Here is a 22,506-nt window from a genome sequence, read left to right on the forward strand (position 1 = left end):
AGTGGGCAGAAACGTTGACTTTTTTGGCTGATCTCCCCATAAATAGGCCACCTGGAATGACAAGTGCATTTGTGTATTGGGGGGGTTTAGGGGATGAAGTTGTAATGGAATATTGTTACTGGAACTCTCCAATAGTCGAACTTTAAAAAACGTATGGGCCTGTGATGCTGCATGCAATGGGGGATGAGTGTGGTTGTGGAATTAAAGTTGTGGCTAAAAAAAATAAAAAATATTCTTTACGTTTGTTTGGTCTTTCACTTTCAGGTAACTAAATATAAAATAACCTGCAGCTTAAATGAAAAATGAATGCAAGTTAAGTTAATCAGTGGGAACTGCACTGCAGAGATGTTTGTGTGTGATCAGAAAGCCACAGAATTTAAACTTGTTTGGTGAAGGATACTGACATGTATTTTTAGTGCTACGAGGTCCCAGTCTGTGACAAAAAGCACATTGATAATATAAGTTCTTACTTTAAAATTGCATTACACACAGTATGATATAGGCTACTACATAATGGGCAAAAAGATTTAAGACAAAAAAGTTATTCAAAAATATAGATTTAAGGAATACCCAGGCTGTATGTAATGCATGTATTTATTTTATATAATCGTCCCTTAAAAGCATGCACTTCACAGCTCAGCTTGTACCTCCCTTGCACTCCCACTCAAAAAGAATAAATCTGTGTCATAAGGAAGCTTCAAGCGATTCCATCAATTAAAGTCAATGCGCCTCCCAAGCACCGTTTATATTTGCAGATTAAACCCAGATCTGTGACTGGGGGTGAATGTTTGATTGGTTCCGCATTCCGTCCATCCAGTTACGCTATCCCACAGCGTTTGTGTTTTGCTTTGCTTTTGCCGCCCTAAGTGCACCAGGTATGCCCAGACGTGGGTCCCGGGCTCACTGTGCCACTGGATTCAAGCTAGCCTGGCTGATGAGGGGTGAAACCCCGAAACCGGTCCCAGGATGCTTGTTTCCGGTCCAGGGAGAACCTGGCCTAGCAGTTCGGGCTGGACTGTTCCCATGAGGAACAGGGTCAAGACTGATTTGCATATGGCTGGGTTCAAACTGGGGTGGCATGGTGAGCAAAATAATGGATGGATTAAACCCAGATCTGTGACTGGGGGTGAATGTTTGATTGGTTCCGCATTCCGTCCATCCAGTTACGCTATCCCACAGCGTTTGTGTTTTGCTTTGCTTTTGCCGCCCTAAGTGCGCCGGGTATGCCCAGACGTGGGTCCCGGGCTCACTGTGCCACTGGATTCAAGCTAGCCTGGCTGATGAGGGGTGAAACCCCGAAACCGGTCCCAGGATGCTTGTTTGCGGTCCAGGGAGAACCTGGCCTAGCAGTTCGGGCTGGACTGTTCCCATGAGGAACAGGGTCAAGACTGATTTGCATATGGCTGGGTTCAAACTGGGGTGGCATGGTGAGCAAAATAATGGATGGATTAAACCCAGATCTGTGACTGGGGGTGAATGTTTGATTGGTTCTGCATTCCGTCCATCCAGTTACGCTATCCCACAGCATTTGTGTTTTGCTTTATATTTGCAGATTGGCCAGTTGGACACAATTACATTTCTTTTAGGCAAGGAGGCATTCTGGCAAGAAGGCTTGTTTCTTGTTTATCTGTCTGCCTGCACAGGAGACCCCTTGCCTGACACTTCAGATGAAGCATTTAAACTGTTGGAAGTAACCTTCTCTGGAAGGTTGCCTTTTCACAAAAAGTAGGGGGAACTGTTTTTAAAAATTTGTTGTGCCCCTCCGATCCCACCCACTTCGACCACTGGAGCTCTCTTATGATGTTTAAGGCAAATGGGGTTGTGTGGTCAATGTATACACTAGCTACCCTTGCTGGGAAGTGCACCTGCAGCCTGTGCTGCACTTGTTCAGTGCAAGGCACATCACAACAGTGTTGTAAATGCTCTGCCTAAGTCACATAAACCCGAAGGGGGGGTGTTTGAGGTCATTAATTTTTCTTTCTCTGGGTATCTAAACATGTCTAACTGCTGATGCACTCAATCTTCCGGTAAAAAAAGGTCTTTTAGCTTGCAGGTTTTCAAAGGAATGTTAATATTAGTCCATTAGTGAGAGATGCTTTCCTTTGCATCTGAAAGACTGTCTCTGCCCTCTCATCCACTGGGCAGTTTAACCTGTGACTACCTAAAAGACACAAAGCTAGATACTAAATTTGATTTTGCATTTGCGCTTTGATACTATGGCATGTGATACAGACATGTATTATTGTTTTTTCAGCCACAGCATGTTGCATTGTAAGGTTTGCAGTTTTGTTTTGTTTTTAACAGTTACATTATGGTCTTAAAATCCCAGCAGGCAAAGTTATATTGACCAAAAGGCCAAAAATGGCTGGATGTATTGCTATACAAGACGTGGAGCACTTGCCAGCTAAAGTTTTACAAAGTTGCTTACTCCAGTTCCAAAACTGGTTGTTTGACATTTAAAACCAAAGGTAAACCCAGCTCACATATTTTGTGAGAGTTCTCTCACATCATACATTAAAACAAGCATTCGGCAATGTGGATCAATGTTTCCTATGTGTAGTGGAAAGTTAAATGTGCCAAGCCTTACAATACAATAAAGCTACCACATAGACAGCCACAGCACAACCTTTCCTAACACAAAGTATAAGTAAAGGATAGGAGGCAGTAGCAGAAAGAACATTAGGCCATTCTTTCACAAATGCAGAACACATATAGCATAGGCAGCTAACACACTAAAGAGTGAGTGAGAGGCATCAAAGGACTTTTGTAAGATTACAAAAAAACAGACATGCATACAAGAAGTACAAAACTCCTGCAAGAAACAGCCAAACCTCTTATGGAATTACCATGTGTACTCACGTAGGAAAATTAGCACTCTCCTACCTAGCGTAGCATGCTTCATTAGTGAGTTCCATTTCTTGCACTGGGAAGCATTCACATGTACTGCTCTTTACTGGTTGTAAAGTTTGCCAGCTAAGGCTTCTCTAGCTTAAGTGAGGGTATGTCACTTGCATCACAATTTGTATTCCCCCTTTGTTAAATTGTCAGACCTATATTAAAATTGTATGTGGGTGAGCTAAAATATGTTTTACTGGTTACTCCCCATCTCATAATTAGTATCAGAAAGGCTGAGCAATGGACCTACTTCTCTTTCCATCAACATATTTCGGTGCTTGAATATGTCACAATGAGCTCAGACATCTTCCCATTGTCAAACACTCACCCCGAGTCACAGATCCTGGTTACATTCATGGTTTATTTGAACACCCTGCCACCCCAGTTTGGACCCAACCAAATGCTAATCAGTCTTGATCTTCCTCCCCATGGAAACAGCCCTGTCCCAACTTCCAGGCTAGGTCCTCCTTGGACCATAAACAAGCATCCCAGAACTGGTTTCAGGGTATCACCCCTCATCAGCCAGGCAAGCTTAAGTCCATTAGCACAGTGAGCACGAGACCCACATCTGGGCATACCCTTCACACCTAGAACAACTATACCAACATAAAAAGAGGTTAAATGGAATGCTGAACATTGCCAAACACTCACCCCTAGTCACAGATCTGGGTTAAATACATCAATGTTTTGCTCACCATATCACCCAGTTTGTACCCAGCCACATGCAAATCAGTCTTGGCCCTGCTCCCCTGGGGAACAGTCAAGCCCAAACTGCCAGGCCAGGTTCTCCCTGTACCAGAATCAAGCATCCTGGGCGCGGTTTGGGATATTAAGCCCAGATCTGTGACTAGGGGTGAATGTTTGCATTGTCAACATTCCGTTCATTATCTGTTTTTTTTTTTGCCTTTGTCGCCCTAAGTGCCCTGGCAGTTCGGGTTGGATTGTTCCCATGGGGAGCAGGGTCAAGACTGATTTGCATATGGCTTGGCCGAAACTGGAATAGCATGGTGAGCAAACAGTGGATTTAGGCCCAGATCAGTGATTGGGGAGTGAATGTGTGGCATTGTTCATCATTCCGTCCATCATTTATTCTTTTTACATTTGTCGCCCTCAGTGGGAAGGGTATGCCCAGATGTGGATGCTGTGCTTGCTATGCCACCTGAGTCAAGCTAGCGTGGCCAATGGCTGAGCAGTGTTTTCCTATTCTCACGGTGATGTGCGGTGCTTCCTGTCCCACTTTCCACTTCCAGCTGCAATGTTCTTTTTAACAATGTGTGCATCATTATCATGACTGCCCCACGGCTCTCTGCTTCCTCAATGCTTGAACCTCCTTAGAAACCAAGGCCCATATTTATACTTTTTGACGCACAACTGCGCCAACGCAGTTGTGCGTCAAAAATTTTACCGCCGGCTAACGCCATTCCAACGTGCCATGCGGGCGCCTTATTTATGGAATGACGTTAGCCGGCGCTGCGGACTGGTGTGCGTAAAAAAAAATGACTCACACCAGGCAGCGCCGGCGTATGGGAAAATGGAGGTTGGGCGTCAAAAAATGGGGCAAGTCAGGTCTGAGGCAAAATTCAGGCCTCAAACCGGATTTGCGCCATTTGTTTTTACGCCCAACCTCCATTGACATGACTCCTGTCTTAGCAAAGACAGGAGTCATGCCCCCTTGCCCAATGGCCATGCCCAGGAGACTTATGTCCCCTGGGCATGGTCGTTGGGCATAGTGGCATGTAGGGGGGCCCAAATCAGGCCCCCCTATGCCACAAAAAAAACCGAAAAAAAATACTTACCTCAACTTCCCTGGGATGTGTCCCTCCATCCTTGGGTGTCCTCCTGGGGTGGGCAAGGGTGGCAGGGGGTGTCCCTGGTGGCATGGGAGGGCACCTCTGGGCTCCTTCTGAGCCCACAGGTCCCTTAACGCCTGCCCTGACCCAGGCGTTAAAAAACGGCGCCCATCAGGCTGTGCACTGTTTTTTAAGGCCTGCCCCCTCCTGTGCGTCAAAATGACGTCAGAGTATAAATAAGGGGCACAGGCCTTAAAGTCATTTTTTGGAAGGGAACGCCTACCTTGCATATAATTAACGCAAGGCTGGTTCCCCCTTCCAAAAAATGATGCACATGGTGGAATTTTGACGCCCGCGGCGTCGGACGTCAAGGTATAAATATGGGGCAGGGTTTGCACCGATTGTGCGTCAAAAATTTTGACGCACATTCGGTGCAAACAGAGTATAAATATGCCCCCAAATCTCCCTGGACCTTCTGCAGGGTTAGCCCTCATTCTAACCCATTCATTCAGGTCACTCAGGTATATCCCAACACAACACATTAAACCCCGTCAAGACTTAAATTATGTTGACACCTCTTGAAGTAAAAATAAGCCTCCGTTATGCTTATAAGATATTTAACAAAATCCTGCTTGCATGCGGAGAGCAATAAACCATGATTATGTGTATTTCAGTTAGATGCTTATAAACACAGAAAATCCAGATGTTCAGTTTCATTAAAGAAAATCAAGCTGCATTTTTTTTTTTAAGTTTACTTTTTAAAAACAGTTTGTTTGAGAGTTGACACTTGTTCCCTAGACCACTGCCCACTCACTAGCAAACGTGTTTTTTTAATTCACAAAGGGGAAGGGTCCCATGGATAGTAGGTGTATTGTCGCCACATACAACACATGGGAAGAAAACGTTGAAACAAAGTGAAAGCACAACTTATAAAAAACATGAAACTTAAGTAATTCTGTGTATGGCACATTTTGTCATTTTTGTTATTTGCTTACATGGCCATGAATGGGTTTTGTATCAGGGTGTAACTGTCAATGTCACATGGCATAGCCTTCAGGAACTTCGGCATCGTACTTTGAGTGTCCTTCTGTTAGTTCCAGTCAAATCAGCACCATTTTGCAAAAGGGTTTGCATCTTTGTAAGGATGTGACTGCGCAACAGTGCCTAGCATGATTTGTATATTGCCCATGATTCCCTAACTTTACGTCATCCTGGAATAGCAGCAGTCATCTTTGATACTGAGGGGCATATTTATAGGCCCCTAGCGCTACCTTGCACCACATAAGCCATTTATTTTGACATTAATGTGGCCCAACAAGGCTAAAATAACCGTGCCGTATTTACAAAGTGGTGCAATGCATGAATTGCGCCACTCTGTAATCCTTTGCTCTACATTATACCTGCACCGTTAGGGGTGCCGGTAAAATGGTGCAAGGAAATCTATGAGATTTACTTGCGCCATTTATTACGGCACTTTTAATGCCTGCTCAAGAGCAGGTTTTATTAGGGGCTTCCATTCTTTAGAATAGGCCCTTACGTACTCTGCAGGAGTGCACCAATATTTTGGCACTACTCCTGCTGAGTACATCAATAGCATCATAAAAAATAACACTATTGCCCCTTACCCTGATCCATGGTGCGCCGTTTTTTAAATACGGCGTACACATAGTGGCGGTAGGGGGGTGCAGGGAAAATGGCGCTACACTCGGTGCAGCGCCACTTTCCATAAATCTGCCCATGAGAATTTTTTCTCCTCGTGGTACACTTTGGGGGTTATTCCAACTTTGGAGGAGGTGTTAATCCGTCCCAAAAGTGACGGTAAAGTGACGGATATACCACCAGCCGTATTACGAGTTCCATAGGATATAATGGACTCGTAATACGGCTGGTGGTAAATCCGTCACTTTTCCGTCACTTTTGGGACGGATTAACACCTCCTCCAAAGTTGGAATAACCCCCTATGTCTGTGGTAGGCAATCAAGATGTTGAACTGCTGCAGCTAGGATCTTGGTGTCTGAAAACGATGACAACTTGAAGTTGCCGCAGCCAGGATCTTGCTATAATAAAATCAAGATAACTTGAGGACAGCCCTTTCCACAGATACATTCTGGAACTTGTCACTGTGTTCAGAGACGTATTCTAAGAATGGAATCATGTTTACTCATAGTTAGAGACTACTCTATTTGATAAGTTGCGAACTAGTAACTTTATACTGGCTACACTTGGAAAGGATTTCAAAACTATTGTATTTCAGTGCATTTGAATACTTATTATGTGATGAAAACTGGTAGGGCTACTCGAAACTAAAGACAACTGTAAAGTTGATGATATGTTTGGTTTCTTTTAAAGTAATGATAATTCAAGAAGAGGAACGCCTGCAGTCAGCAAAGTAACTCAATATTGATTCATATTGCATATTTGCATATTTCAGTTCGTGGAAGTATTTTTTTTATTATTGAGAAGAATATGAGAAGACATAGAAAACAGAGAAAAAACCCAAAGCCATACAATTTCAACACATAATAATTAACGAAATTTTCACGAATGCAATTGATATTAACAACAGATTGTGCATACCCGCCTTCCTAATAGTTAATGGCATACTAGACAATAGTAAAGTGCTATAGTGCTATAGCATTGTAGACATCATGAGTATAAACATTTAGCAGAACCTTGATCACATACAACAATGCATTAAGTAGGCACCAATAGGCATTGGTTCTAAACCAATAGCAAGTCACTGCCACTCCAAGTAAAACTGGCTGCGAATCCATTCCTGGTTCTCAAAGTATAATAAATGATAAAGTGGTACTGTGTAATTGGGCGAACGATAAAAACACAGATTTTCCGAATCGTTGATGAAGTGCATAAGTGCCTTGATCAATTACATTTAACTGATGATTATAAACCAGTAAGAGATCGAGGCTATTATCCCTATCCTGGCAGAGAAAGTGCCAAGGCGCTATAAAATGAAATATTAAAACTTGGAATTCATGAGCTGACCTTGATGACTTTTTAATTTTAGACTGAATCCTGTTCAAGATGGTATATTCCGCTCAGAGAGCTCAAATGTTTTGAAATTGCTAAGAACCCTGGCAAACTCCAGACTCGCCCTGCATATGCCACCTTGAAAACTTTTGCTCTCATTATTTCAGCACACTAATGTTCAAAGGTTGGAATGTACTTTTTTCTCCAGTGTTGCAATATCAAGGAGCGTGCAACTGGCATGGCAATGGAAATAAAATATTGAACATGTCTGTTCACCCTACTAATAGCATATGAAAAAAACGAATAATACTAGAACAGCTTCGGACACAATCACCTATCTTTTCAAATAACATATTCCAAAATAGATATGGTCCAGGGCACGTGAAAAAAATATGTAACCAATCCCCTGTGTCGTTTATTTCGCACCAAGAGCACTGATCAAGGGAATCATCCTATGAAAAGTATGAGGGGTATAGAATGCTAACCACCTTAACAGAAAAGACACTCTTTTGAAAATAGCAGCCCTGAGGGATTTATAACCCATCTCTGAAATGTATTGCTATTCCCTTGTTGTTGTCCTTCAAGTAGTCGTTTTGGTGATTTTATCCAAACATTCAGGAATATACACTGCTATATTTGTGCAGGACCCGATACAAATTACCCAATCCTGTCAGTTTGCGTTCATCTAAGAGAGTAATTACCGTATACATCTCTTAAATGTATCACCTGATAATGCGCTGTCAAAAAGCCTGATATCTGCTTAAAGCTAAAAAGTAGCGAGAACATTTCTGTTCCATGAAGTAAGATTATTTCCCCCCATGACCTGTACTGGGCCAGTGAATGTTCCCTGTCTTAATAAACCCCTTAGCCTTCCAGGATTCCAAAGTGGAGTTAAACATTGTGAGTCCTAAAAATGTACAACCACTCACTAAAGTAAGCACATGGCATGATGGCACCTGCCAGGAATTAAAAAATGCCTTAAGTTGGCTTCCCATTGCATGGAGCACCTTGTACCTAGACTTTGTCAGAAGCTTCTATGTTTCTAAAAATGCTGGTAAATCAATTGCAGATTCTTTAAACGTGTGAATTAATTAAACATTATCGAAGGCTCCTGTCTCCAAAGAAAGTCAGACAACATTAGTCAATATTGCAGCTCGATAATAGGTCTGAAAATGAGGTGACACAAGTGCTCACTGTGTTTATCTAGTTGGAAGAACGGTAGCTGTACCCTAGAATGGTTATTGTTCCATATGAATTTCTAAACACGTAGTTCTAATTCTTTAAAATTTGAATTACTAATCTTAATGGGTACATTTGTAAAGGGAAATAAAAATAATGGCGAAATGGCCATTATATTTAAAGCCACCTAGCCAACCAGTGATAAAGGAAGTAAGGTCCACCAACGCAATAAGGTTTTAACTTTGTTCAACAGTTCACTGACCTCGGGTCTCGCTGAGCTGAAGAGCCTGCCTCTCACAGTGGAATGTATAGCCGTTACACCTTCTGCCCCGGGTCTCATATCAACCAGCAGTGTCGGGCCTGCAGCATCTGCTTGCCTTCTTCCACAGTCTCCACAAGGTGGGACTTTACTGTTATAAAAAATACTGCTGCGTTGTCGGTGCCTCTTTAGCCATCCTAGCAATGCATGCTGGGTCGGCGCGATAAAGTCTCCGGCAGCCGCTCACGAGTGTTGGACCTCTGAGGCAGAAACAACACAAGCGTGAGGAGGGTCCAGAAGCGCGCTAACAGCAGACCAGTGGGCTCCCAGTTCACAGAGGTCTTAGAATTCATATTACAGACACCAAGAGTTGAAAATCTAACTTAAATTAAAGGCAGACATTGTAATATTAGCAGTGGTATAAGGACAGGCTACGATATACATAGGCCATTAGGGTTTCAGTTTTTAGAAATTACTGATTTTCTACTTCACAAGCAGTGCAGAGTTATGTAGATAATTTGAATGTATATTGCTGCCTATATATGTCTAGTGCATATCAACAGCCCTTGTCTATTTTAGGTAACCACTATTCCCATGCCCAGCAGATCTCAGAAGTCACATCAAAGATGAAAAGGTCCAGACAAGATAACTTCCTGTATAGAATGCCAGTTCGTTCCGTAGTTGTGGGAGCTTAAACCGGAGGACATGGACCCTAGTCCTCCTTTTTTTAAAGTGCGCTACTAATTAATTGGCAAGGTCCCACTGAAAGGACGTGACTTTTCAAGCAATTAATTGCAGTATAAAGTATGGTTCATAAGCAAGGACTGCAAAGAGGGATATTTTGTTCCCAGTTCAAAAAATGTTATTGATCAGAAGTGGATGATTCCAAATCTGAGTCACAAAGTACAGCAAGGTTTCAGCCAATTCCAGCCAACACGTGTTTCGCCCCACATGGCGTATGCGCCAGGGCTTTTTCAAGGCTGCAAGAGAGAAGTAACATGAGGCTAAGGATAGTAGTCAGAGTAGAAGAAAAGAACACCAAAGGGTGAAAACCCAAGATGCGTGAGGGAGGGTCATGCACCTCATTTACTGTGCTCAATTTCAGGGAGAATGATACCCCGTATAAAAGGTACTGTGAGGGAAAGGATAGTATTGTCTGATAGTGAAACATAGTTCCATTCATTAATGGTATTCTTATGTTAAGGAAAAAGTGCACTTAGGGTACTGAAAGTTGTTCCATACTGCAAGAGTTTAGCTAAAAAAAGGAAGAAGAAAGGAAGATATATCGGTGGATTAGATAGGAGTTTTTAATGATGTGAGTTGTGTTGGCACCAGGATATTGGAAGACTGTATAATAGTGCTAATTACTGTCATGCAAGAGAAAAAAGATAGCGATGCGGGCAAATTATAGTCCAGAATTTGACTGGTAATTATTACATACCACGTTATTTCAAAAGCATAATTCTTCAGGTAGATTGCCTTAATTGTGATAGAAAATCTGTGTATAAAATATACATGAAACATATATAGTATGTGACATTAACTGAAGTCAATACTCAACAGACGAGCAGGGATAACAATGCTTTCAAAATGATTATCAGTATCTGATATATAACCATCATATAGATTACGAGGGTATTCCAAGGATAAGATCAACATCGACTATTCGATTCTTAGTCAAATAAATAGGGCCAATAATTAGTTGAGTGAAGTTAACTACCCCTTAAGGAACAGTCTGGGAAGGCGAGTTTTCCCATTAAAAGACGCTAGAACATAGTGCTAATAGACAGTAACACGTGCAAATATTTAAGGAAAGGTACAAGCGGTCAAACATTGCATTACGGGTCTTTGATTGGTAGCGAAGTTCTTACCTATTTTTACGGTGTCAGTCAAATTTTATGATCCTGACGCGAACATCGCCTCTTTTCGGGGGACGCGCCGGAACAACACACCACCTTTTATGTACTGAAAGTAGCCCTACCTCAGTGTTAGGGACGTGAACACTGAAAAAGGACTAGAAACCAGTTAGGCTCAATAAAATGACTGCGGCGTCATTGAATATGGTAGATCGGCAGCGCCATTTTGTAGCAAGATAAGTGTCCTATTTATATAAGGACCAACTGAATAAAAAGGTTATTTGCTCCACGTCAGGAGGGAAGTAAGACATACTTGTGTGTTATTGCTAAATAATTACCCATTCTCCCAGCAGGGAATTCTATAGATCTATTTTCAACAGCAGTACTGAGAGATCTAGACAGAGAATATAAACGTTATTGTGGTAGACGCAAATATCTATCTTCAAATATCAACAGACAACAAGTAACAGCTCTCACAAAACTAAGGATCAATCACCATATCACCATTAAGGAAGCCGACAAAGTAGGGAATATAGTTACACTTAACACCAAGGACTACCTAAAGGAAGCATATCGACAACTTCAAGATTCGAATTGCTATAAACAACTGACTCATAATCCAACAGCAGAAATTCAACAGAACTTATCAGATCTGCTTGACTATTGGCACTCTTGTCAAATCATTTCTAGCAAAGAAAAAACTACTCTTTTTCTACCTTTCCCTACCATTCCTACCTTATATTTCTTACTAAAAATCCACAAAAAAGACCACCCACCTAAGGGTAGACCAATCATATCAGGTATAAATTCAATTTGTTCCAAACCGGGTACCCTAATGGATCATGAACTACAACCTTTCATGATTAATTTATCCTTGTTTGTTAGAGACACTAAAGACACAATACAAAAATTACAAAACATTGATTGGCAACCAGATTATTTTCTAGTAACTATTGACGTAGTTAGCCTATATACTTCTATCAAACACCATGACGGCCTAGAAGCGGTCAGAAAATGTCTCTCCACCAAATCAGTGACATATACGACACACAATCTAATGATACTGGAAATGCTGAAATTCTGCTTAGAAAACAACTATTTTCTGTTTGATGGACACTACTACCTGCAACTTCGAGGGACAGCAATGGGGGCAAAATTTGCACCACTGTATGCCTGCATCCTGGTGGGTGCAGTCGAAAGCTTTTGGCTTTGGAATGACAGAAATGAACATTTCTCTCAACACATTATTTATTGGACGCTACATAGATGACATTCTGTTGATTTGGCAAGGTCAGAAGGATTTACTTACTCAATTTCTGAAGTCATTAGTACCCAACAAATGGGGAATTGACATTACATATCAAATCTCCAACTCGGAGGTGGAATAATTGGATCTTCTGATCTTTGTAGACAATGACAAACTACAGACCAGGTTCTTTAGAAAAACGAAAGCGGCTAACTCAGTTCTTCATGCAACAAGTTGCCATCCGCCGAGCACCATCAAGAATATTCCGCAAGGCGAATATAGACGAGCCAGACTGAACTGCACTAACCTTCTGGATAATGAAAATACGTCTACTCAAATGACTGAGAGACTCACAGCCAGGGGGTTTAATAGGAAAACCCTGAACTCAACAAAGGAAAAGTTGGGCAATATGGACCGTAACAAGATGGTCAATATATCACATCAGTCCAGCCATTCGTTTGATTACAGAATTTCATAATGACCACCACCTCATTCAGAAAAACCTGCGAAAACATTGGTACTTACTACAAAATAATTCCTCCATCAATAAATACATTACTAACTATCCAGAAATAGGCTTCCGTCGAGATCCAACCTTGGGGACAAATTATGTTCTTCGTTCTTTCAACCAAAGCCCCCTAGAACTTTCTTACTTCCAAAACCAAAAGGCTTCTACACTTGTACCAAATGTTCCATTTGCAAATTAGGTCTCTCTAATTCCACAACAATACCAATTAAAGGCAAAGACTATCATATCAATGACTTCATCAACTGTGACAGTACCAACGTAGTGTACATAATCTGGTGTCCCTGTCAACAAGTCTACATTGGAAGCACTACTCGTCCCCTTAAAATAAGGATTCAAGAACATTACCGCAACATTAAAAAATGAGATGCCAAGGCACCCCTTGTGGAACATCTCAATGAATGTCATCCCCATGAACGCAACTTTACTTTCTGTGGTCTTCGACGTATCACCATGTCCTCAAGGGGCGGCAACCTACACCTGCGCTTACGCCAGGAGGAAAGCCGTCTGATAATTGATCATGACACCGCTAACCACAGCCTTAACAAAGACCATGAGTGGCATTACTGGCTGATGTAGAGAGCCAGCCGGGTTTTACTTCTCTTTCTTTTCCTATTTTGCCCCTCATTTAATTTGACTTTTCAAAAGGAGAACTCAATTTTCATTTAAAAGAGGCATGTATGTGCATGTCTGCCTAGTGCCTTGATTACTATTTGACTCTAGTCTTTTATTAGCATTAGCATCTACTTAATGCTAGTATTACTCTCTTTAGTAATAACACACAAGTATGTCTTACTTCCCTCCTGACGTGGAGCAAATAACCTTTTTATTCAGTTGGTCCTTATATAAATAGGACGCTTATCTTGCTACAAAATGGTGCCGCCGATCTACCATATTCAATGGGGCCGCCGTCATTTTATTGAGCCTAACTGATTTCTAGTCCTTTTTCAGTGTTCGCGTCCCTAACACTGAGGTAGGACTACTTTCAGTACATAAAAGGTGGTGTGTTGTTCCGGCGTGTCCCCTGAAAAGAGGCGATGGATGTATCAGGATCGTAAAATTTGACCGACACCGTAAAAATAGGTGAGAACTTTGCTACCAGTCAAAGACCCATAATGCAATGTTCGACCGCTTGTACCTTTCCTTTAACATTTGCACATGTTACCGTCTATTAGCACTATGTTCTAGCGTCTTCTAATGGGAAAACTCGCCTTCCCAGACTCTTCCTTAAGGGGCAGTTAACTTCACTTAACAAATTATTGGCCCTATTTATTTGATTAAGAATCGAATAGTGCGATGTTGATCTTATCCTTGGAATACCCTCGTAATCTATATGATGGTTATATATCAGATACTGATAATCATTTTGAAAGCATTGTTATCCCTGCTTGTCTGTTGAGTATTGACTTCAGTTAATGTCACATAGAAAATCTGTGTAAAAAATATACATGAAACATATATAGTATCACAATCACGGCAATCTGCCTGAAGAATTATGCTTTTGAAATAACGTGGTATGTAATAATTACCAGTCAAATTCTATACTATAATTTGTCCACATCGCTATCTTTTTTCTCTTGCATGACATTAATTAGCACTATTATACAGTCTTCCAATATCCTGGTGTCAGCACAACTTACATCATTAAAAACACCTATCTAATCCACCGATATATCTTCCTTTCTTCTTCCTTTTTTTAGCTAAACTCTTGCAGTATGGAACAACTTTCAGTACCCTAAGTGCACTTTTTCCTTAACATAAGAATACCATTAATGAATGGAACTATGTTTCACTATCAAACGGTACTATCCTTTCTCTCACAGTACCTTTTATACGGGGTATCATTCTCCCTGAAATTGAGCACAGTAAATGATGTGCATGACCCTCCCTCACGCATCTTGGGTTTTCACCCTTTGGTGTTCTTTTCTTCTACTCTGAGTACTATCCTTAGCCTCATGTTACTTCTCTCTTGCAGCCTTGAGAAAGCCCTGGCGCATACGCCATGTGGGGCGAAACACGTGTTGGCTGGAATTGGCTGAAACCTTGCTGTACTTTGTGACTCAGATTTGGAATCATCCACTTCTCATCAATACATTTTTTTTTAACTGGGAACATAATATCCCTCTTTGCAGTCCTTGCTTATGAACCATACTTTATACTGCAATTAATTGCTTAAAAAGTCACGTCCTTTCAGTGGGACCTTACCAATTAGAAGTCAGAGGGATGTGAGGAGATAGTAAGAGAGGTCATAAGTGGAATCACCTGTAAAAAAGCCGTTGCTAAATAGATTACAGTTGTTCTCCATACATCTTACCTTCACATTACATGAGTACCTACAGTCATGACATGAATCACTGGTTATGTTGGAAAAAGTGTTGTGTGGTGTGTCAGTCACCATAATGCCATGTCTGGTGCGCACATCCTGCCTCTGGGTGCATTTGCTGTGCTCCAGGACAGGTAGTGTACATATGTGTGGAGTGTCCCCTGGCATTCCAGACAGATTGCACATTGAGAGTGTGCTAGCTGTGTTTATTGTAATACGGTGTACCCCATGCATGTGTAGTTGAAGTGCCCCAGCTTGAAGCCTAGCTTTCCTACCACACACAGGAAATTTGCAACAGCATGACATTGTAATTTCACCTATTGCCTGTTCTGCAGTGATGGTGGCATTGTGATATTTTTCTGCTCTAAATTGGTGATGTAGGTCAGTGCTTGGTCCATGCACTGGCAATGGCGTGCCTTCAAAATGCGGCAGCCCTCGTGTTCCCCTAGAATGTTCTAGCAGCAAAACACTGGAGTGCAGCTCAGTAAATTGACATGAGCAGTAATGTAATGGGGACGAACTTTTGGGGAAGTTTGCTCCAACTCCCATTCTGCAGCCTTGTCAAAGATCACATATGTATGTGGGCGATAACTCCCTACTGCCTCCACTGCAGATATCCAAAACAGGGTGATCCTATCCCATTACATCTTCTCTCTCCCATTCAGGTAGGCGTTCCTAAGGATCAGGCCAAAGCAACAAAGACTGGTGCTGACAATGTACAAAATATGTTTGTCTGTAGCTGTCCTACTTATGGAGCTAACCTGTGTGTAATTGATTGCTGGGGTGATGTGGTGCAGCTGCAGAGGGGGATGGGCAGATCTTGTCATTGACCCCCCCTTGCATCTCCCACCCATGAATTTCAATTCACCAAAATGCCTGGGGTAGCGGCGGTGATTACATGCCATTTAACCTTTACCTTCACTCACACACGACTGCTTATGCATACACACATATATACACATACTTTTCTAACATAAGCATACTCTCACCACCAAGCACGCACACAACATCCCTTTAAAATAATATTTTCTTACCTCAGCTGCAAGGGAGGGTCTCATTCTAGTAAATCGTAATTTGTTCTTTATTCCACTAATTGTGAATAATAACATATTATTCGCTATTAGTGTAATAAAGAATTGACAAAACACAAGGAAAGTGAGGTGACCCTTATGTGTGTGCCTAGGACTGAATTTGCCACCTCTGAGGTCAGCGGTCACAAAGGCAGTGCCAGGGGTCGCACGGGGAAAGCCAGAGGTCACAGCTGCAACCCCTGGTGACCCCTAAATGACATCCATGCCCCCACTCTAGACTAGGAAGTAGTTTTAGGTAGAGCGTGCAAGCGTTTTGACCTGTTGAAAGTATTGTGGGCTTTTATCCATGCCCATCACTTTCATTTCTTCCTGAGCTTGCCTTTCAAAAATCACTCAATGTCATTGGTAAATGCTTTACACTTGTCCTACCATGAGGCTATTTTTGTCACTCCTTACAGACTGTCCCTGTTACATGGATTATTGCACGACTGCCAATATACTTCAGCGTGGCCGAACTATTTTTTCTTTTGTCGCTCCCCTTCGTGCTGCATGGCAGCTATAGCACTCACAGCGCGAACAGGCTCAACAGCGTAAACTCGATCAGCGTTATTGGAGCGCTGGTCACATTGTTCACAGTTACCTAAACAGAATAAATTCTTGTGACTCTCCCCTTAAAACACTTGAAATTGGTAAATGCTTTACGTAAAATAGAAATCCTCAAAGCGAAGGTGGTTCTCCCGATATGGCATTTAACCTTTACCTTCATTCACACATGCATGCTTAAGCATACACACATATTTACACATACACACACTTGTTCTGGCATAAGCACACTCTCACCACCCAGCACGCACACAACATACATTTAAAATCATTTTTTACTTACCTCACCGGCCAGGGAGGGTCACATTCCAACAAATTGTAATTTGTTCTTTATTTCGCTATTTGTGAATAATAACATATTATTCACCATTTGTATAATAAAGAAGTGACAAAAATCAAGGAAAGTGAGACAGCCCTCATTTGTGTGCCTAGGTCAGATATTGCCACCTCTGAGACCAAGGGTCGCAAAGTCAGTGCCAGGGGTCACAAGGGGCAAGCCAGAGGTCGCAGCTGTGACCCCTAGTGACCTCTAAATGACATCCATGCCCCAGCCTAGGAAGTAGTTTTTAGGTAGCGCGTGCAAGCGTTTTGACGTTGTAAGTATTGCAGGCTTTTAACCACACCCAACACTTTCATTTGTTTCTGAGCTTGCCTTTATAAAAATCACTCAATGTCATTAGTAAATGCTTTACGTTTGTCGCGCCTTAAGGCTGTCTTTGTCATGCTTTGTAGACAGCCCAAGTTACATGGATTATTGCATGACTGCCGATATATTTCAGCGTGGGCCAAATATTTTTTCTTTTGTCTCTCCCCTCCATGCTCCATGGTGCTCACAGCGCGAACAGGTATAACTGCATGAACTTGATTGGTGGTATTGGAGCGCTGGTCACATTGTTCACAGTTACCTAATCAGAGTAATTTCTTGTGACTTTCCCCTTGAAACACCTGAAATTGGTAAATGCTTTAAGTAAAACAGAAATCCTCAAAGCGAAAGCGGCTCTCCCGGCACAGCGGGAGAGGCGATACTACAATATTCACTGCACTCTGGAAACTCACCTCATTATGCTTTGCAGGGCATTACTTTTACAAAATATTTTGCTCATACCTCAGCCTGTGGTGGTCCTAGGACAATGGGGCCACCTACAAAACTTTCACCACGACGTGCTCTTTCTTTTTAGGTCATCTCTGGGCCCCCACATTAGGTTACAGCTAGAAGAAGTTATGTTTTAAGGGCATTGTTTGTAATATCATTGCAATAGGCCTGCTAGCCTTGAAAATGTGTAATACATTAGGCCCTCTAGGGGCTAAATATATGGTCACACTGCATTACTTTCTCCCATTCTTTTTTCCTGTGGTTATACTCTCTAAGGGCTGACTGTATGGTTACATGACCATGTTTCTTCCAAATGCTATTTTTATTGTGGTGTCCTCTAGGGGCTCTTCTGAGCATCAAAATACTATAACATTTGTTGCACGAAAAACTCACCCCAAAATGCTTTGCAGGACATTACTTTTACAAAACAGCGTTGCTCATAACTCTCTTTCTGTATGCATCATCTCGGGGTCCCCACACAAGGTTAGTGGGGACCCCAAAATAATAACCCCTCCCACCATTCAGTGTCTTTTAATCTTTCTCATGGCTAGAACTTTTGTTTTATAGCTGAAAGAAGTTTTGTTTTAAAAGGCCTTGTTTGTAATATCACGGCAGTAGGAATCCTTGCCCTAAAAACATTATCTCTGGGCTAAGCATATGGTTACACTCCATTACCTTTGCATGTTTTTTTCACAGGGTTATATCCTCTAGGGGCTAACAATATGGTTACATGACTATGGGGGTCATTCCGACCTTGGCGGGCGGCTACCGCCGCCCGCCAGGTGGAAACCGCCATGCGGCCGCACTCACTCGGCCCCCATTCCGACATTCCCGCTGGGCCGGCGGGTGCAAACCAAGTTTGCGCCCGCCGGCCCAGCGGGAATGAGGCCGCAACACAGAAGCCGGCTCCGAATGGAGCCGGCGGTGTTGCGGCCGTGCGACGGGTGCAGTTGCACCCGTCGCGCTTTTCACTGTCTGCTAGACAGACAGTGAAAAGCTGGCCGGGGCCCCTGCACTGCCCATGCCAGTGGCATGGGCAGTGCAGGGGCCCCAAGACACCCCTTACCACCAGCCTCTTCCTGGCGGTGAAAACCGCCAGAAACAGGCTGGCGGTAAGGGGGTCATAATCCCCCTGCAAGCAGCGCTGCCCTGGCGGATTATCGCCGCCGGAGCAGAAATGGCGGAAAACCGCCAGTCTCGGCGGTCCGACCGCAGCTTTACCGCTGAGGTCGGAATGGGGAAAAAAGCACTGCCAGCCTGTTGGCGGTGCTTTCTGTCATATTGGCCCTGGCAGTCTCGGACCGCCAGTGTCCGAATGACCCCCTATGTTATTTACAAATTATATTTTTGTTATGATGCCCTTCTAGGGGCTGTTTTGAGCATTACCATCTAATGCCAAAAGTTTATTTTCTGAAAAAGGTTTATATGATAATCATATATGTTTTAATAATCTCTCATTGTTACAATTATGGCCATGGACCAGGCCAATTTAACATCCTTATTACACTATGACTGTTTAAACACCCTTGATATGTTTTGGTGTCCCTTCTAGTTTTTCTCCTCTGTGGCTGTCTTGTGTCTTTTTGGGGGGATTGTGTTAGCCAGCCAGCAACTCTGATGGTGCAGTGGTGAATGTGGTATTCTACGGGAGTTAGCATTGCAGATTTAAAATCTGATGCTAAATGGCAACATTTTAAATTTTTGCTGCAGATAGAGAAAGAAGGTAGATGGAAGTGCTTTAGTTATATGCAGGGCCACTGGGATTATATGGCAGGAAAAGACAAAATTATGAGGCAGGGTTGGCCAATTTATGCGGCAAGAAAAGTCCAGTTATGAATTTACAATGCAAATAGCTCTAACTCATGCAAATGTGAGACCTATTGCATTGCAAATGCTTGTTTATATTGGCATGTGGCTTCTCCAGTGAATGTACGTTTACTGCGTATATAATTAGAAGTGCACCTATATGTGGTATTGTTTGAGTGTTCATGGGTCCAGTTAATTGTGTTTATTTGTGAATGATGGAACTTTATTATTTACTTCTACCGAAGGTCATATAAAGTTGTGGGAGTTTTGTGTTTATTTTTTATTCTCTCTTGTAAGTGTAAGTTGTTAAGATACCAACCATGGATTTATGAAGTGTTTTCCCATATACATTTATTTCATTATTTTTTTGTTTGTCCTGGTGGTACAGTTCATTGCTTCGGTGATCTCTGTGTGATTTTGCAGCTGTTCAGAGAAGAGGCCTGCTGTGCAGCGTCATATTCGTCAAGCAGAGAGGGCCTAACATTGAGCCTGGTTGGGCTGTAGTACTGTTTTTTTAGCCTGGTTCCACTGTGGTACTACTTGAGTAGTTTGAGGTAAAACCTTTTGGTATGTGACCTGACTAACACTTTTGTAGATCTATCAGTGAATTTGTATGCTTGTTACCCCCACTTTTGGCCTGTTTGTGAGTGTATGTCAGGGTGTTTTTACTGTCTCACTGGGATCCTGCTAGCCAGGGCCCAGTGCTCCTAGTGAAAACCCTATGTTGTCAGTGTGTCTGATATGTGTCACTGGGATCCTGCTAGCCAGGACCCCAGTGCTCATACGTTTGTGGCCTATATGTGTCCCCTATGTGGTGCCTAACTGTATCACTGAGGCTCTGCTAACCAGAACCTCAATGTTTATGTTCTCTCTGCTTTTAAAATTGTCACTGCAGGCTAGTGACTAATTTTACCAATTCTCATTGGCACACTGGAACACCCTTATAATTCCCTTGTACATTGTACCTAGGTACCCAGGGTATTGGGGTTCCAGGATATCCCTGTGGGCTGCAGCATTTCTTTTGCCACCCATAGGGAGCTCAGACAATTCTTACACAGGACTGCCACTGCAGCTTGAGTGAAATAACGTCCACGTTATTTCACAGCCATTTACCACTGCACATAAGTAACTTATAAGTCACCTATATGTCTAACCCTCACTTGGTGAAGGTTAGGTGCCAAGTTACTTAGTGTGTGGGCACCCTGGCACTAGCCAAGGTGCCCCCACATTGTTCAGGGCAAATTCCTCGGACTTTGTGAGTGCGGGGACACCATTACACGCGTGCACTGCACATAGGTCACTACCTATATGTGGGCGTCACCATGGTAAAACCGAACATGGCCATGTAACATGTCTAGGATCATGGAATTGAAGCCAAGAAGAAATCCCCCGTGGGTCGACGGAATCTTCCCCCTGCCCACGCAGACACCAAACTTCTGCATCACTGGCCCTCTGGGTCCCCTCTCATCCTGACGAGCGTGGTCCATGGAACACAGGAGCTGGGTCCAAGTATCTCCCACAGTCCAATGGCCCTTCTGTCCAAATTTGGTGGAGGTAAGTCCTTGCCTCCCCACGCCAGACAGTAATCCTGTGTACTGCGTGATCTGTAGCTGCTCTGGCTTCTGTGCACTTTTCCAAGGATTCCTTTGTGCACAGCCTAGCCTGAGTCCCCAGCACTCTGTCCTCCATTGTCCAACTCGCTGAGTTGGACTCTGACGTCGTGGGACCCTCCTTTGTGACTCTGAGTTGACAGCTGTCCTCAGATCTTCTAAGTGCCTGTTCCGGTACTTCTGCGGGTGCTGCCTACTTCTGCAGGGGCCTTCTGAGTTGCTGAGTGCCCCCTCTCTCTCTCCTCCTCCAAGGGGCGACATCCTGGTCCTTCCTGGTCCCCAGCAGCACCCAAAATCCTCAACCGCGACTATTGCAGCTAGTAAGGCTTGTTTGTGGTATTTCTGCGTGGAAACACTTCTGTATTCTCCAGCACGCCGTGGGACTTCTTCTGACCAAAGGAGAAGTTCCTGGCACCTTTCGTTGTTGCAGAATCTTTGGCTTCTTCCACCCGGAGGCAGCCCTTTTGCACCTTCATCCGGGGTTTAGTGCCCCCCCCCCCCCCCCCCCCCTTTACAGGTCATCAGGCCCAGGAATCCATCTTCAGTGTTTTGCTGGTGGTTGTGGTTCTTGCAGAATTCCCTATCTCGACTATACTGTCTTTCTGGGGTAGTAGGGTAAGTTTACTCCTATTTTTCAGGGTCTTGGTGTGGGGTATTTTGGACACCCTTACCGTTTTCTCACAGTCCCAGCGACCCTCTACAACCTACCATAGGCCAGAGGTCCATTCGTGATTCGCATTCCACTTTTGGAGTATATGGTTTGTGTTGCCCCTAGGCCTATTTCTACCTATTGCATCCTTTTGTGATTCTACATTGTTTTCACTACTTTTCTTACTGTTACTTACCAGATTTTGGTTTTTGTACATATAATTTGTGTATATTACTTACCTCCTAAGTCAGGGTATCCTCTGAGATTCTTTTGGCATATTGGGGGTTATTACAACTTTGCAGGTGTTAATCCGTCCCAAAAGTGACAGTAAAGTGACGGATATACCACCAGCCGTATTACGAGTCCATTATATCCTATGGAACTCGTAATACGGCTGGTGGTATATCCGTCACTTTACCGTCACTTTTGGGACAGATTAACACCTCCTCCAAAGTTGTAATAACCCCCATTGTCACTAAAATAAAGTACCTTTATTTTTAGTAACTGTGAGTATTGTGTTTTCTTATGATATTGTGCTATAAGTGGTATCGTAGGAGCTTTGCATGTCTCGTAGTTCAGCCTAAGCTGCTTTGCCATAGCTACCTCTAACAGCCTAAGCTGCTAGAAACACCTCTATTCTACTAATAAGGAA

This window comes from Pleurodeles waltl, chromosome 11 (assembly GCF_031143425.1).
Source record: "Pleurodeles waltl isolate 20211129_DDA chromosome 11, aPleWal1.hap1.20221129, whole genome shotgun sequence".
Classification (NCBI taxonomy): domain Eukaryota; kingdom Metazoa; phylum Chordata; class Amphibia; order Caudata; family Salamandridae; genus Pleurodeles; species Pleurodeles waltl.